Source organism: Myotis nattereri (genome assembly GCF_964212035.1).
Source record: "Myotis nattereri genome assembly, chromosome: 10".
Lineage (NCBI taxonomy): Eukaryota > Metazoa > Chordata > Mammalia > Chiroptera > Vespertilionidae > Myotis > Myotis nattereri.
The window spans coordinates 64,365,102-64,381,595 of NC_138085.1; the positions used below are offsets into that span (position 1 = coordinate 64,365,102).

Below are 16,494 nucleotides of genomic sequence, written 5' to 3' on the forward strand. Positions count from 1 at the left end.
GTTCGCAGAACCAGCTGGGCCAGAGCCTCCGCTCCTGCCCAGGGATGAAGCTGGCAGCCTGGGCTCCTCGCAGGCCCCCCATGGCCAGCCCCCTCCCCGCTGCCGCCAGGCTGCTGTGGATGCCCTGCCTCACCTGAGCTCAATCCCCGATGGCCGTGACGCTGTTGCCCCGTTTTGCTTCCATTAAAAATGTCTGTGTATTTCCAACCTTCGGCAACCGGCTTCCGCCAGCGGAGGCAGCCTGCGCCCTGGGCGAGGTCACCTCTGAGGAGACCAGGGGCCTGTGGCTGCGACAAAGGTGGTTGTGAGCACAGGGGCTGAGGTTGGGGCCACACGAAGGCTCAGGGTCTTCACGGCCTGGCAGGCCGCCCTCGGGACCCCGCTCAGAGGAGAGGGATGCCGGCCTGGGCGGGGCGGGGCCCGGGTGCTGAGACGGCGCCCCTAGGATCGCCCTGGCTCAGCCTGGATCGCCTGGCTCAGCCTGACTAGCTCACGCTGGCATCGGCCAAGCCCCCTGGGCCACCGCTCAGCCACCAAACAGGAGCAGATGAGCCGGCCTCAGCGGGTCTCCCGTGCTGGGCGCTTCCCCCTCCTCCAGAGGGAGCCACCGAGGAGGAGGGGAGGGGAGGCGGTGCGCGGTGCGGTCTCGCCAGGCGCCTCCCAAAGCCGGTGCTGGCTGTTCGGGTGGATGTTGGACGAGGGGTCCGGATCGTCCTTCCAGGAACACACAGTCCCGTGGCTCTTCGTTCCCAACAACAGGAAGGCAACTGAACTAACAGACTCCATTTCTCACCCCGCAGATGAGCACACCGTCCGCAGGCCGGAGGCACTGGGCTGGCTGGGAGCAGGGGCTGCACCCCGAGGTGGGTGTGGAAGCGGCAGCAGCGGGGAGGGATCTGTCTTGTCCCCACAGGTGGGGAGACACAGGGACCTGGCCGGCAGCCCCAGCTCGGTAACGCGGTCACACCGGCCACCTGCACAGCGACCTACATAATCCATGGCGCCCGGGGCAGAGCCTGCAGGGCAGAGGGGGGGAGGGCCTGGGTTATGGCGCCCGGGCTGCTGGGACACCAGGCAGCTCTGAGCGAGAGGGAGAGCGAGCTGCGTGCTGCTGTGAAGGTCTTCAGAGCATGAAGCCAAGTGAGAAGCAAAATACAGACCTGCGGGGGTGGGGGGAGGAATGTGTCAGCATGTGCTTTTATTTACATAAACAAACAAAAAATGATACAGCTGATGAGGGAACTGGGTGTGGCAGACATCTTTAAGATCACGCTGAGCTTTGAACTTCAAGCTATCACCCACCTGGCCGGCTGGTGTGGCTCAGTGGATTGAGCATCGATCTGTGAACCAAGAGGTCCCGGGTTTGATTCCCAGTCAGAGCACATGCCTGGGTTGTGGGCTCGATCTCCAGTAGGGGGAGTGCAGGAGGCAGCCAATCAATGAATCTCTCTCATCATTGCTGTTTCTATCTCTCCCTTCCTTTCTGAAATCAATAAAATATGTATATATTAAAAAATAAATAAAAATAAAATAGTCTACCAAATAGTTGCATTAATTAAAAAAACATTCAGACCAAGAATGCTCACTTCATGTGGGAACAGGGTAAAATGCTGGAGCAGTGGCCTGGCTAGAAGGGGAAAGGATAGAATCACTTTTTTATTCTCAACAATGAGCCTAAGCCATTAAAATCTACCTTTGCCCATTGATATAGTTTGTATTGCTCTAATTCAGAGGTTCCCAAACTTTCTCAACTCACAGCATCTTCATGTCTCACTAATTTTTTCACAGAGCCCCTAGGCCACAAGAAATACCTAACAGAAATATGTATGCAACAGTTAGGTCCTAATAACTTAGCTGTTTGAAAAAAACCCCAATATACATAAATTGAAAGACAAATATTTTAATTGTATTCTTTTTTAAAAAATATATTTTATTTATTTTTTACAGAGAGGAAGGGAGAGAGATAGTTAGAAACATCGATGAGAGAGAATCATCGATCAGCTGCCTCCTGCACACCTCCCACCGGGGATATGCCCGCAACCCAGGTACATGCCCTTGACCAGAATCGAACCCGGGACCTCTCAGTCCGCAGGCCGACGCTCTATCCACTGAGCCAAACCGGTTTCGGCTTAATTGTATTCTTAACCACCGTTGCTTATAAAAGGGTGTGTAAGTTGAACATCATCTCAAATCTTGGAAACTGTGAAGACACCACCACCTGCACATCTTGCTCCACACTGACTTTCAGTCGGTACTTGCATTTTATAACAGCTGAAAACCCCACTTCTCAAAGATAAGACATCTTTGAAAGGAATGGAGAGCAATCTCATGTTGAAACTATGAGTCATCTTGACCTAGTAGTTCATTCACCTGGCATCCAACATATGTCAAGTATTACCATGCACTCCTTGACATTTAACATATGCCACAGCGCCCCTAAGAGTTTGCTATGGTATCCTGGGTACTTGGAGCATAGTTGAGGACTCATAGTTCTATTCTTTTTCTAGTTTTGATTCTGATCCCTCATTTGCAAAATGATAAGAATCTATTTTAAGTGGCTAACACTCAAGAAGCTGTGTTCTTCCCTCCTCTGTTCTTTGTCTATGGTGAAGGTTATCAAAGATTGGCAGACCCCCTCCCTCCCCCCCAATGTCCAGTCATCCCAAATATGTGCCTCTAGAGAGAATAACAAAATCTGTGACTCTGTTGTATATTTAAATAAGAACACCGTTTTCAACTATGTTCATTTTCTAACAATTAGATCAAGACTGAGAGCAGTACAGAAATATGTATAATTTTATACCTTTCCCACAAATTTTTAATCATTCTCAATCACATCTTAATCTAATCCTGATTTTTCTATTAAGTTGTATGATTTCACCGAAACCGGTTTGGCTCAGTGGATAGATCGTCGGCCTGTGGACTGAAAGGTCCTGGGTTCGATTCCGGTCAAGGGCATGTACCTGGGTTGCAGGCACATCCCCAGTGGGAGATGTGCAGGAGGCAGCTGATCGATGTTTCTCTCTCATCGATGTTTCTAACTCTCTATCCCTCTCCCTTCCTCTCTGTAAAAAATCAATAAAAATATATTTTAAAAAAAAAGTTATGGAAGGAAATCTTAAAAAAAAAAAAAAAAAGTTGTATGATTTCATTTACCCTAAATTCCTGTCACTGTAGTCAAAAGTCCCTTGGATGATGTAAGTGGCTCCAATAGGAGCACGTTGGGGCTTAAGCATAGCTTGAAATTAAAAGCCTATTTCTTTCATCTGGGTCAATACTTTCTCTTCATGATTACTGTTGTCAAGATCATCAAAATATGAACTATTTATCCTGTTTGGCTGCTGTCAACAGTTGGGAAGACGGCCTCCCTCTGTCTCCTGTTTGTAGCTTTTTCCTGGCTCATTTTCCATAGGCAGAGCAAAGGGGAGAGACAGACACATACATCTCTTATATCTTCTACAAGACCATCTCTTCCCAGCAATAACAAAAAAGGCTCGCTCACTCTCTCTCCCCCCTCCCTTTTTATGAAGATCTCTTAGCTTCTTTTATCTTCTATCTACTGCCAGCTACCCACAGTGGATACAACCTGCCTCTGATATCAACCTGCTCTCTTGTAATGGAGACTATATTCCCTTTCCATGGAGAAATCCAAGCTTATCAGAACATTATTTAAAAATATGTTTTTATTGATTTCAGAGAGAGGAAGGGAGAGGGAAAGAGAGATAGAAACATCAATGATGAGAGAATCATTGATTGGCTGCCTCCTGCACACCCCACATTGAGGATGGAGCCCAAAACCCAGGCACGTGTACTCCAAGGGGGAATCAAACCGTGACTTCCTGGTTCATAGGTCCACACTCAACCAATGAGCCACCATGGCTGGGCAGAACATACTTTTTAAAGCGTCTTTCCTAACAAACAGAACATAATTGTAGACAGTGGCCTGGAGTGGTTTTGCTCACAGCCCTCCACCGCTGTTCCCATTTCCCCAGCTTGCTGTGGGACTTCCCACTTCTTTCTTGCTGGAGCTTTTCTGCGGACCAGACGTCAACAAATATATTGGATTCTTTATACTTCAATCTGTTTAACATTTGAAAGTGTTGAAAGAGGCGGATTATTCATTCAACTATAGCTACTTTCTACTTTCTGATTACCTGGGGGAGGGGAGCTCTTAACAGGGTACCTCGATCGCTGTGTTTAGAATCCAGCTGGCACACAGCCTTCGTAGGAAGGCCAATGCTCGGTGTTCAGGAAAAATTAAAAGCCTAGGAAAATACAGGCCCCCAGGGACCAGAACAAAGCAGCTGAATGATGGTTCCTTCTGAGAGAAGAGGTAGGAGTTTTTTCTTGCCTTGCTCCTGGGGATAGAAGTGAAGTCAGAACTTCTTTGCAACAGTGAGTGACTAATTCCTCATCAGAGGGCCTGGTGCTTTTGCAGAGCTGATTTCATGAGTGGTAAATGAAGGGTCTCTCCAAGTGAGAGCTGATAGAGGAAGGACCAAAGAAAAAGTACACCCGCATCCCTAACCATTACACACATTGGAAAAAGGGGAGGACATTTTTAGAAGCAAGAAGAGAAGCAGGGCCACCCCCAGATCTTCAGACACATTTTTGTCCTTCCTGACTCATCGGGTTAGGAAAGCCTGGTGAGAAGGGATTAGGGAGGGAGCCTGCCTTTTTCTGGCAACATGGGGCATTTTGATTTCAGATTCTGCAAATCTTCAAGAACAGACACGGTGTGCTAGTGTTCTAGGCTGGAGGCCAGCGGCAGTTCGGCTGCAGACGAAGCGCGTCAGATGGCTGGTGCTGTCAGCCAGAGACCCAAGGACTTTCCTGGGGCTGCACCTCTCCGGAAGTTTGAAGATGTCGGCACAGGTTTGCCTTCTGAAACGTGCAAATGTCACCAGCCGGGAGTGGCAGATGCCAAGAGGCGACTGAAAACAGATCTCCATCTGGTAATGGGTTAGGCTTCCCGGGACACAGATTAGAATAGTCTGAAACAAAGTGACGGAAACACCGGCTTGGCTTTTCACATGTTGTTATGGTCCCTGGGTCATTTCCTGCCTTTGGAATTTACTTCCTTTCCAGGTTCAATAAAACCAGATGATCACAAGGAAGAGGTTGGGATTTTTCTTTGCCTCTGGCCCAGTGGAGGGGCAGCTCTGTGACTGTGAACTTGAATCTCCATGGTGGTTTTAGCCTCCTGTGCTCCTGTCTGCTCACACTGAGCCCAGGAGGGTGAAGCCTTAGGAATGGAACAGTAAATTAGGGACGGGAGCCCCCTCCAGTGGAGTCAGCTGAATCCCCTTGTTCCTCAAAAACAAAACGGGAAAGAACAGACTGGGACGGGTGCACATGATGCTTTGTGGAGGGGAGCTCTTTACTACGGTTCCCCATGTAGGGACGCAGCCGCCCTTGAAGGAAGGAGGCTGAAACCAGCTCCACACGGCCCCACCCTTGACTTGTAGGGGTCAACCAGCAGGCCAGTTAGGACAGTGACATTTGCTATACAATGACCTGCTTTGTTTTTATTTTATCGATATTTATCTCCCACAGAAAAGAATTAAGGTAGCAACAACGATCTTTGTAGCATTTGTATGCTCATTTTGGGGGGTACTTTGAAGCTGATGTGAGTCTTTATTGTAAATTCTCTCTGCAGCCCCCCGTATGTCTTGGACACCCCTGTAGTTCTACAGTGCAGAGACCCCTACCCCCCCCAGAAGCCAAAGTGAACCCTCTTATTCCAAGGGCTATAGGAGCCTGTCAAAATAATGCGGAAGCTGCTGCCACTATTGTGTGTCTAAGTCTGAAAGGTTTATATCTCTAGAGTGACCCTCAGTCACATGTTCCTTCCGAAAAGCCAGCTCGTGCAGCCCCTGGTGTCTAGAGGAAGCCTGTGGCACCTGTTCGAGTCCAGAGCCCACCTCTCTCTAGACTGAGAGATCTGAACTCACAGCTTTAGAGGTAGGGGTCATCTTTGCCCCACCTTGTTATAACACTGCTAACCGGGCAGCAAGTGTCCACTTGATGCAAAGGAAGTGGCAGCTGGTGATCAGCTTTTATCCTGGGCTACCCATCCCCAGAAACAAGAACCAAAACTCCCCGGTCCCCCACTGCCTTGACAGAAAGCCAGGTTATTACTGTGCTCAAGAGTGAATCAAACTGACCTTTCCAAAACACTCTGTCTCATCGGGTATCCACAGAAATGGTCTCCTGTGACATTCACAGCGATGATTCCAACAACATTTAAGATGTTCCAGGGGAAGTAAGTACCTAGGAACAGAGTTGGCTCTATAAATACGCAGGGTCAGAAACACCTGCAGGGTATGATTTCCGAAGCACCAGGAAGTCTGCTCGAGGGCCCCAACTTTCCCACACTAGAGACTGCTCTGGAAACCTATGGCATTCTGTTTCCATGCTGGAGTGTAATCCGGGGCTGGTAACTTTGTAAGCCATTGCATTTAAACTTGGTGGGTCTGATTGCACAGGTGTGTCAGGGGGCCAGGAATTTGCATTTTTATCAAGCTCACCCGCAGATGTTGGTGCAAGGGGCTATGGCCCATACTTTGGAAAACTGTGCTGCAGAGAATTGTGAGTCATTGTCACATTCGCATGGATTGACTGGTGACGCGGGATAGCACCACACCTGAATTCTAGGCGTTGGCCCTCTGTGGGCAAAACAAGTTCATTCTCCACCTCGGAAAGCCTCAGGACCAGATGGTGACCTCTATAGGTTTAGTCGGGGGCTGGTTTCTAAAATACGGTCCAAAAGCCTGCAAAGTATGAGGGTTGGCCCAAAGGGTCAGAGGGGCCGGGGCTTCTCCAGCGTGCCCCTGCACATTCCCTGAAGCTCTGCAGTGCAGAAATCCCTGGACACAAGGAGGAGCCTCTTGCCTCAGGACTGCAGTCTGTCTTGGTGTCTGAGGTCTTGGGATACAAGGACAACTGTAGTAGATTCATCTCCTTTCTTCGCCTTCAGTTATTTACAAATAGGGGGAAAGGAAAGAAAGAAGAGATTTATTGAGTGCTTTACATGCACTATTTTCTAAATTCTCAAATAGCCCTAGTCTCGTTAGTCTCCTTTTGAAGATGAGACCATTGAGATTCAAAGAGATTGAATAACTTGCCTAAATTCCCAACGTCATATGGCTCCTGAATGCTTGAGCTGAAATTTGAACTCTTGCCTGTCAAGGTACAAGTTCCATGTTCTTTCCACAAAACTATTCATAACCAAAAGTTTTGCTGTGGCCATTCTGAAGGCCCTCAAAATAAGCTTACATCTCCCTGGCTGTTATGCATACCTGTTGCCCACTCTGTTTCAGAATCTCCCCACATCCTTGCTCTTTATTGCATCCCTGACCTCCAACCCCTCAGCCCTGCTCATTTCTTATTCCCACAACTTCTTGACCCCTAAGGGTAAAATATGCTGCCACCTCTGCTGGGCCCAGGAGGACTTTTCTGGTCTGCAATTATTCTAGTCACTGACTTCAAGACCAGTGGTTTTCATGACTTGAGAATCCCCAAAAGCTTAAGGAGGCATTTGTGTACTAACTAAAGTGAAACCCCTCCCCTTCCCTTCTCCCCTCCTGTCCCCCAGATCGCTTCTCAAAGGGCACAGATGTAGGAAACCTGAGTCAGCCCGTACCCTTCTATTAGTCAGTCCCCTCCAACCTCAACTTCCTAGTAACGGAGATTATTTTGGGATGCTGGGCACCCCCTAGTGGGAGTAATGGAGAGAGAAGAGAGATTGCTTTGATGCTGTTCTCAGTAACCCACGCATCCCCAGCTTCCACCCCTCCTCGTTGGCCTTTGCCTTCCAGCCCAGTTCACTGTTCTTGGAATGACTCATTGTTCCCACGATGATTGGGCCTTTTGCTCCATAAAGCCCTCCCTGAGTTTACGGGCATAATGAACTAAAATTAAGCAGAAGGCAATTCAGGCAGAACAGTAGGAAAAACTTCCTATGGCGACAGCTCTTGAATCCCTGTAATTCCTTATAAGGCAAACTGTGTAAGACCTGACTGCACTGAGCAAAACAATAGAGAATATCTGGGAAAGATATTTTTGGAAGAGAGGAGGATGAGGGAAAGGCTACTTTCCTGATTTCAAGATAAATGCTAATGCCCACATCTGACACACTTACCTTGATTTCAAGACATATTAATGCCTGGTGCTATGTCTTATCACTTCACATTTCACCATTTCGAAGTAAACAGATAAAGCCCCATCCCAGCAGAGGGACAGTCCATCTGTAGTTGTGGGACATTCTGAACATTTGTCACTATCCCTCACTCTTAGAAGGCCATGACCGTAACCCTCATGACAGGGGATGAGCCCTACTAGTATTACGTTTCAGTCAATAAACCATTTTCTGAGTACCTACACTATCCAAGGCTCAGGTAAAATTGATCTTATCCATTTTCTGTCCACATCTACTTTAGCCCTCCATCCAAAGAAGGGCTTTAATAAAAGATGGAGAGAGCTAACATAGTTGAGTGCATGTACTAAGAATTCTTCTGCCAGAACCGGTTTGGCTCAGTCGATAGAGCGTCGGCCTGCGGACTCAAGGGTCCCAAGTTCGATTCCGGTCAAGGGCATGTACCTGGGTTGCGGGCACATCCCCAGTGCGGGGTGTGCAGGAGGCGGCTGATCGGTGTTTCTCTCTCATCGATGTTTCTAACTCTCTATCCCTCTCCCTTCCTCTCTGTAGAAAATCAATAAAACATATTTAAAAAAAAAAAAAGAATTCTTCTGGGTGTATTCACAGCCCAAATTTTAGTTCAATAGCTGGTCATCTGCTCACTGGCAGGGGTCAGCCAGTCTGGTCCTGTGGCCCAATGCCTGTCCCCAGGGGTTGCTACAATTACACAGCATGCCACCTCTGTATGACTTTAGTTCCTATGGTCTTACCCATTCCTAGGTTTGAGTCATGGACTCATTAGTGTCCACTCCCACTGGCCTTCTCTGAAAGTTCCCCGGAACCCTGATCATAACGCTAGCAATCCCACTGCAGGGTGTTCTCTGCGATGGCTCCTGCCTCATCTTGAACCTAGTTGCTTAGACCAGTGGTCACCAACCTTTCAGACCTCACGGACCACCAGTGGACCACTGGTTGGAAACCACAGGCTAAGACAGTCTAATCTCAGAGCTGCTTACAATGTTAAGCCTTTCCATCTTTTCTTTCAGAGCCATTTGGTGATGTTCATCTCTGTGACAGCCACAAATTTGGGAAGCATCTCTCCCCTCAGGCACTTCCATTTTTGTGTTCAGATTGGCAGCCTTCCCAACTCACCAGAGGCCTCACAGAATGAAACCCTCTGTGGAGGGTTAGAGGAAAACTTGGACGTAAGTGCGTTGGGCATCTGGGAGAGAGACGAGTCAAGGATGCTCCAGCTTGGTCGGCCTCTCTGACCAAGGCTTGACAGCAGAAGCTGGAATTCCTTCCTGCATAACTTGGGCTTGAATTAAAGGCATTACTTTTTTTTTAGTCTGAAGACCTCTGGCTTCACTCTGGATGGAACACTCAAAGGGCAGAGTAAGGTCCCCAGCTGGCAGGAAGGACACACTGACCCCTGGCCCCCGTGCCTTGGCCAATCTGGGAAGAAGACACAAAAGCTGTGGTGACTTAGCTGAGCCACCTGGGGTGCTTCTGTCAGTGCAAACTGTCCTCATCTGTGTCAGCTGGCCTTGACTTTGTGAGAAAGGGTGGTGATGTGTTTATGTGCTCAGAGGAGAAAACCTCCTGGAGAGAGAATGAGAATTAAAAGTAATAAACCCAACTAGTGGCTGCTTTGGGTGGCTGGAAAAGAAGGAATCCTCAGACAAGGGGCCCCAGCTGCAACAGACAGAGATAAGGGAACTTTCACTACTTCTGTTTCTATTTTAGAAGAAATAAAAAGCAAATCATAAATCTAAAGATGACGGTCCATTCATCTGGGGAGAGAATTAAACAAGCTGTTACATTCCAAGCAGATATTAGGACTGCAAAAGTGAAGACTTTTAACCTGCTAGTGGGAATGTTTCTTTCCTGAAAATCACCAAAGATAAGGTTCCAAAAAAATTACTTTTCAGGCAGGTTAAGAAGTATTCATTTGGGCTGCCTGTAGTGAGCTGGATTCTTAGCACTGGATGCTTTCTAAGAAAAAGTAAAAGGTGCGCAAACAAAGCTATTATGGGAAATTCAGGAGTGTGATTTGTCGATAAAGGTGAAGAGGGGGTGATTCAGCTGATCCAGAGCTGCAACAAACAGAAAGCAATGGTTTTGCAGCTTGGGAGGTGCCCAAAAGGGATGGTACCCCTGGTTCATGCCTTTAAGAAACCAACATTGAGCTGCCAAGGCAGTGCTTGTGGGCAGGGGACAGGTCTAAGCTGTCTGCCAGTGCCTGCAGCGTTAGATATCAGTGTGCATTATCTGCTACTATCCCCAAGGGAAGGAAGTTTTGTGCCAGCTGGAAATCTCCCAGAAAAGGCAGGTATGTAGCTCTTGGATGATGTCCAAGGAAACCAAGTGAGGGCTTGAACTCTGGCCAGAGAAGCAGGGTGTGTACACCTGGGGAAGCTGGGTGGGAGTCATTAGACTACACTCAGGCAGGGGAGCGTGGGGTGTGGCGTGTCCATGAAGAGTGGGTGTGAGCATTCCAGAGCCTGGACACTGTTTATGGAAGATGCTTCGGTAAATACAGAACGTGAGTTCCTCTGGCTGTCCTACAACCTTTTCTCCTGCTGAGTTTCTGGTTCTTTTGAAGCTACAACATAAAGTTCTCAATAAAGTTGAAGCTGAGACATAGATGGGACACAATGGCCAGATCTGCAGCACAGAGCCAAGGAGATGAGGCAAACCCTTGGACTTGAAGTAGGTCTCTATGCTTCTGAATCACAGCAATGAAAGTTAACTCCATGTCTTCATCCACTTAATTTTCCTTCTCACTCTCTGGTGACCTTTTGACCTTTTACTTTCTTTCTTGCTCTTTCTCCCACGGATTTCCAGTGGTTAGCTGGAGCCACTTTGGACCACCTTCCAACTCTGTGTCCAGTAATGCCACAAGGCAGCTTACCACCAGCATGGTGGGAGTATTTATATTACAGAAAGAACAAATGCTATAAATTTGAGGTTTGTTTATTTTTCTGAATAGCCAATTGTTGAAACATTTGCCAGTACACCATGCCTGTCACTGAGTTTTTACATGGAAGAGGGGTTGGTGAACTGAAGGGGCACAATGAAAGAAGTTTGGGAGGCAAATGGCGAAGCCCAGTATCTAGAGCAGCGGTTCTCAACCTGTAGGTCGCGACCCCTTTGGAGGTCGAACGACCCTTTCACAGGGGTCGCCTAAGACCATCGGAAAACACATATACAATTACATATTGTTTTTGTGACTAATCACTATGCTTTAATTATGTTCAATTTGTAACAATGTAATTGGGGGTCACCACAACATGAGGAACTGTATTAAAGGGTCGCGGCATTAGGAAGGTTGAGAACCACTGACCTAGAGGAAAGTGGTGGGTTGCCAAGACTGGTTCTGCCCTCCCCATGGACACACACTCCACCCCAACACAAACCTTCGATTCCATGCTTAACAGTTGCTCAGTAAGAACCTGCTCTTGTGTCTACAATGACATGTAGACATTGTTTTCTGGTGACTTAGGGTTTTTTTTTAATCTTCCCACTTGAACATTTTCTTGAGGTTTATGGTGCAAGGTATAATAAGTCCAGCTACCACAACAGCCATTGAGGAGTAGCAGCCATGGCTCTGGGCTACCCCATGGCCATGGCCTCAAGTAGGGCCACAGGGTGACCAAGAAAGTGGGCAAGCTGAAGCCCAGTGGTTACCATGGGCACCTCAGTAAGCATACCAAGCTCATGCAGGGCATGATCTGAGAGGTGTGTGGCTTTGCCCTCTATGAGCGGCACACCATGAAGCTGCTCAAGGTCTCCACGAACAAGAGGGCCTGAAATTCGTCAAGAAAAGGGTGGGGACACACATCTGTGCCAAGAGGAAGAAAGGAGCTGAGCAATGTTCTTGCAGTCATGAGGAAGGCAGCAGGCAAGAAGGACTGAGTCCCATCCCTTCTGTAGGTAATAAAACCTGTTCAGGAAAACAAAAAACAGAAACAACCTAGGTCCAGGGTGTTTTTCCTATTATGGATTTAAAGTGTGTTCACATAGATTCCCTTCCTCTTTTGCTCTTCCAACCACCCATAGAATAGTTTGTGTTCCCTTTCCCCTGTATGTGCTTCCCATTGACCTTTGTCTTCAACATCTTATCTCTTCCAAAAATATCCCTGAGCTGGATAATTATCACTCCCTCTAGAGTACATTTTTAAACTTTAATGTACAGGCAAATCACCAAGGGAATCTTGTTAAAAACCAGATTTATATTCAGTAGGTCTGACTGGGGCCCAAGACTCCCTATTTCTAATAAGCTCCCAGGTGCTGCCACTGGTCAGCAGGTCACTCATTTAGTGGAAAAGGCTCCAGACTGGTCATGTTAATCCATCTGCCTCTTCTGCTTGAAGAAGTCCCGCTACACTTCTGGAAGGGACAGTCTTCAAGGGAGATTGGACCAGTAGTGGAATCATAACCAAACAAGCAAATCTATATGCCAAGTGGGGTTAGAGTCTCTTTCAAGAATTTGAATAGAATGCTATCCTAGCCTGGATTCTCCACAAAGTAGAGCCTGAGATAGAAGTTTGTACATAGTCATTTATTTGGGAATCCCAGAAAATAGGAGACGGGGATATGGGTTGTGAGAAATAAAAGGAAGAAAAAACAATACAAGGATGTGTGATTGAACTGATGATCTCAAAGGGCACCAGGTACTCAGCCCCGTGGGACCTGCTAATGGGCCTTCAGAAAGACATCTCAGTACTGTCTCAAACATTTATACAGCCTTTCCTTTAGGACAGTGGCCAGCAAACCGTGGCTTGCGAGCCACATGTGGCTCTTTGGCCCCTTGAGTGTGGCTCTTCCACAAAATACCACGTGCGGGCGCATACGTACAGTGCAATTGAAACTTCGTGGCCCATGCGCAGAAGTCAGTTTTCGGCCTGGGTGAAACAAGTATACAAGACGAGTGTGGATGGGAGAGTTGGAAGGGGTTGACGTCAGCAAACGTACCTCAGTCAGACTGAGGATGTTTTTAGCAAAGGCCAGCTTAGGAGTACCCTAATTAAGTTCATAACAATGTACCTACCTATATAGTTTAAGTTTTAAAAATTTGGCTCTCCAAAGAAATTTCAATCGTTGTACTGTTGATATTTGGCTCTGTTGACTAATGAGTTTGCCAACCACTGCTTTAGGAAAATACTGATTAAATGCTTCAAAACCTTTATTTTCCAGTTTCCAAATAATGACTTGATTCCTTAGCATCCTCTAAAAGTCACCAATAAATTTTACTTTAGTATGATTATGAACTCATGGATGATAAATATTACATGTAAAGTATTTAACATAAGTTACATAGCAAGTCCTCTGCAAACATTAGCCATTTGCTATTACCACTCTCTTACTATTAATGTGTTCTCATGACTTTTCCAATCATAATGGACCTGCTTGCTCATATAGAACACCAACACCCACTGGCTTCTTTGGATTTACTTAAAATTCCCAATCTTGGCTTATACCCACCCACTGTAACTGGAGAGCCAATCTGATACCCTATTGGGGTTTTTCTGTTCCAGGAGTGTGCAAACTAGGGCCTGTAAGCCAAATCCAGCCTACTACCTGTTTTTTCAAATAAAGTATTTTTTGGAACACAGACACATCCACTCATTTACATATTATCTATGGCTGCTTTAGTGCTGCAACACCTGAGTTGAATAGCAAAGCCTAAAATATTTCTAGTTTTGTTCTTTAAAGAAAGGTTGCCAATCCCTGTTCTGTTCTACTCACAGATTATGTATCAAGTCCGTGCAACAATCTCGGAATGGGTTATTGATCACCAAGGAGACCAGGTAAGGGTGGGAATGAATCACTGCCACCTCTTTTCACTCAAAAAACAATTCCAAGTACTATTAGTAGAGAGGGTGTCAATTCAACCCTTTAAGAGCTGTGCTTTATATTATCCTTCTCTGAATCAGACTAGTTACATAGTCCATCATTTGGCAAAAGTCCATTCAACAAGCAAAACATTAATAAACTTTTCTGTGTAAGATTATTAACTTGAGGCAGTGCCCTCAGCAAGCCCAGATTTGTTTCTTGCTTCAACAGTGTTTGAATGGAACAGACCCAGGGACGCCCCTTCTTCCAGCCTCCAGACACTCTCCTGCATCTTATCCAGTCACCACTTTCAGAACTACCTCTGGGACCAGCAAAGGTTAAAAAGCAGATTTATATTCAGTAGGTCTGACTGGGGCCCACCAGTTTCTTTTCTACCTTAACTCCTTATTGGCCAACAGCCATGAGCTCCCAAATTCGACAGAATGATTCCACCGAGGTGGAGGCTATAGTCAACCGGCTGGCCAACCTACATCTGTGGCCTCCCACACCTACCTCTCTCTGGGTTTCTATTAACCAGGACGATGTGGCTCTCAAGGGCATGGGCCACTTCTTCCATGAGTTGTCAGAGAAGAAGCTGGAGGGCGCTGAGCATCTCTTAAAGTTGCAAAACCAGCGCGGTGGCCACATTCTCTCCAGGACGTGCTGAAGCCTCCCCAAGATGAGTGGACAAAACTCCGCATGCCATGAAAGTCTCCTTGGCCTTGGAGAGGAACCTGAACCAGGCCCTTTTAGAGCTGCAGGCCCTGGGTTCTACCTATGCAAACCCTCAGCTCTGTGATTTCCTGCAGAACCACTTCCTGGGTGAGGAGGTGAAACTCATCAAGAAGATGGGCTTCACCTGATTCACCTCCTCAAGATGGCTGACCCCCAGGCTGGGCTGGGTAAGTATCTCTTTGAAAGGCTCACCCTCAAGCATGACTAGGAGCCTTTGGAGCCCAGAGGCCCTTGAGAGGCTCCTCTGCATCCCCCTGGTGTCTGGCTTTTACCTGTGCCTCTCTCGAAAACTACTAGCCATTCTTTTAACCACCCTGAAGCCCCCTCCCATGCATTGGACCAAAAGAAACAATAAAAGTTTTTTGCAGCAAAAAAAGAAAGAAAAATAAAAGATTATTTGCTTGAAAACAGAAGGCTGTTGCTAAAGGAATCTTCCTCTTATTAAGGGATTTTATCAGACTACTCTAAAAATAAATTAGCCTTTCAAATAAGAATAAATGTAGATAGAATTTATCACTTTCATTTTCTCCACAAATATCTTTGACATGTTAATAACCACCTAATGAGGACAGACATTAGATGAATATTTATGATGGCCATGGTTGATGAATATGATCCATGAACTATGCATTTAGTACTGGATTCAGAATGGAGTCATGAGATATGGTTAGTCATTGTCATTGGGTACACAATGAATGATCACTTTATATTATATTAGGCCCTCCACAATGAGAATGCCCATATCCACATAGAACTTTCAGCTTCTTTTGTGAAATAGTCTTTCAGAGCAGAAACACAGGAAGTTACTTGAGAAGCCCAGCTCTGACCAAACAACACAAATACTTTTATCATGTTCAGAGGTCAAGCTTCAAAAGCCTTCTGAAAACAGTCCTAAGCCCCAACATGCAAAAAGGGTAAGTGGGGAGGGAGTGTTTTGTTAGTGTTTTCTTGCTTATGAAAACAATATAATGTTTTAAATTTTTTAAATAAAACTTCCCTTTAGTCCTGGGCCCTAGTACAGTTGTTTTCATTTTTAGGTAATCTCATTTAGTCTTCAACCAAATGCATATTCATATTCACATGCAATTAACTTCTATGAGAGTTTACCTATCAGGAACAATGATTAAAATACACACAGGATGATCATCACAGAGGTATCAATAACACCGTGTATGAGAGCTTCCAGTGGCTCTCAAGCTTCGCTGCACATCGGCATCTCTTGGGAATGTTTTTTAAAATACTGATGTTGTGGCCCCACCTGCCAAACATCCTAATTTCATTAGCCTGGGGTGGGTTCCAGGGTTGGGTATTATTTTAAAATTCCCCTTGTAATTCTAAAATGTTGATTTAGCCAGATGCCTTGATGTTACAGGTCCAATACTGAGATCCAGAAATGTATTTCAACCCTGGGCCCTTCCCCCAGCTAAAAACTTCCTGACATCACAGTAAAGGAACAGCTAGTGGAAGGCCCTGTATGAAAAAGAAAATACTAGACTGTTCCTTGGATGAGCAGGTGGGGATGTATTCCATGGTTCTGAGAATAAGCCTTTAGCCTCTTTCACAGCACAGAACCAAACTTTCTTGCCATAGTTAAGATCTACCACGATATGAATATGGGCTGTGATCTCAACCCTTAATTGGAGCCGTACCTTTGGCCTAGTTAGTAGACAGTGTCCAGATGTTTGGGATTGTGTTCTCTCAGCCATCCCGTCCTCAGTTTAATATTCAACAGGATGACCGCCATTATTTAGAATTCTCCCGAGGGAGCAGGCTCCAACACT

The 16,494-nt window shown here is 46.4% G+C and overlaps 1 pseudogene across 1 annotated transcript; it reads left to right on the forward strand.

The window, feature by feature from the left end:
* Positions 1–14,399: 14,399 nt before the first annotated feature.
* Positions 14,400–14,921, forward strand: LOC308526050 (ferritin light chain-like; annotated as a pseudogene). The gene has a single exon. The product of its transcript is annotated as a ferritin light chain-like (transcript).
* Positions 14,922–16,494: the final 1,573 nt, after the last annotated feature.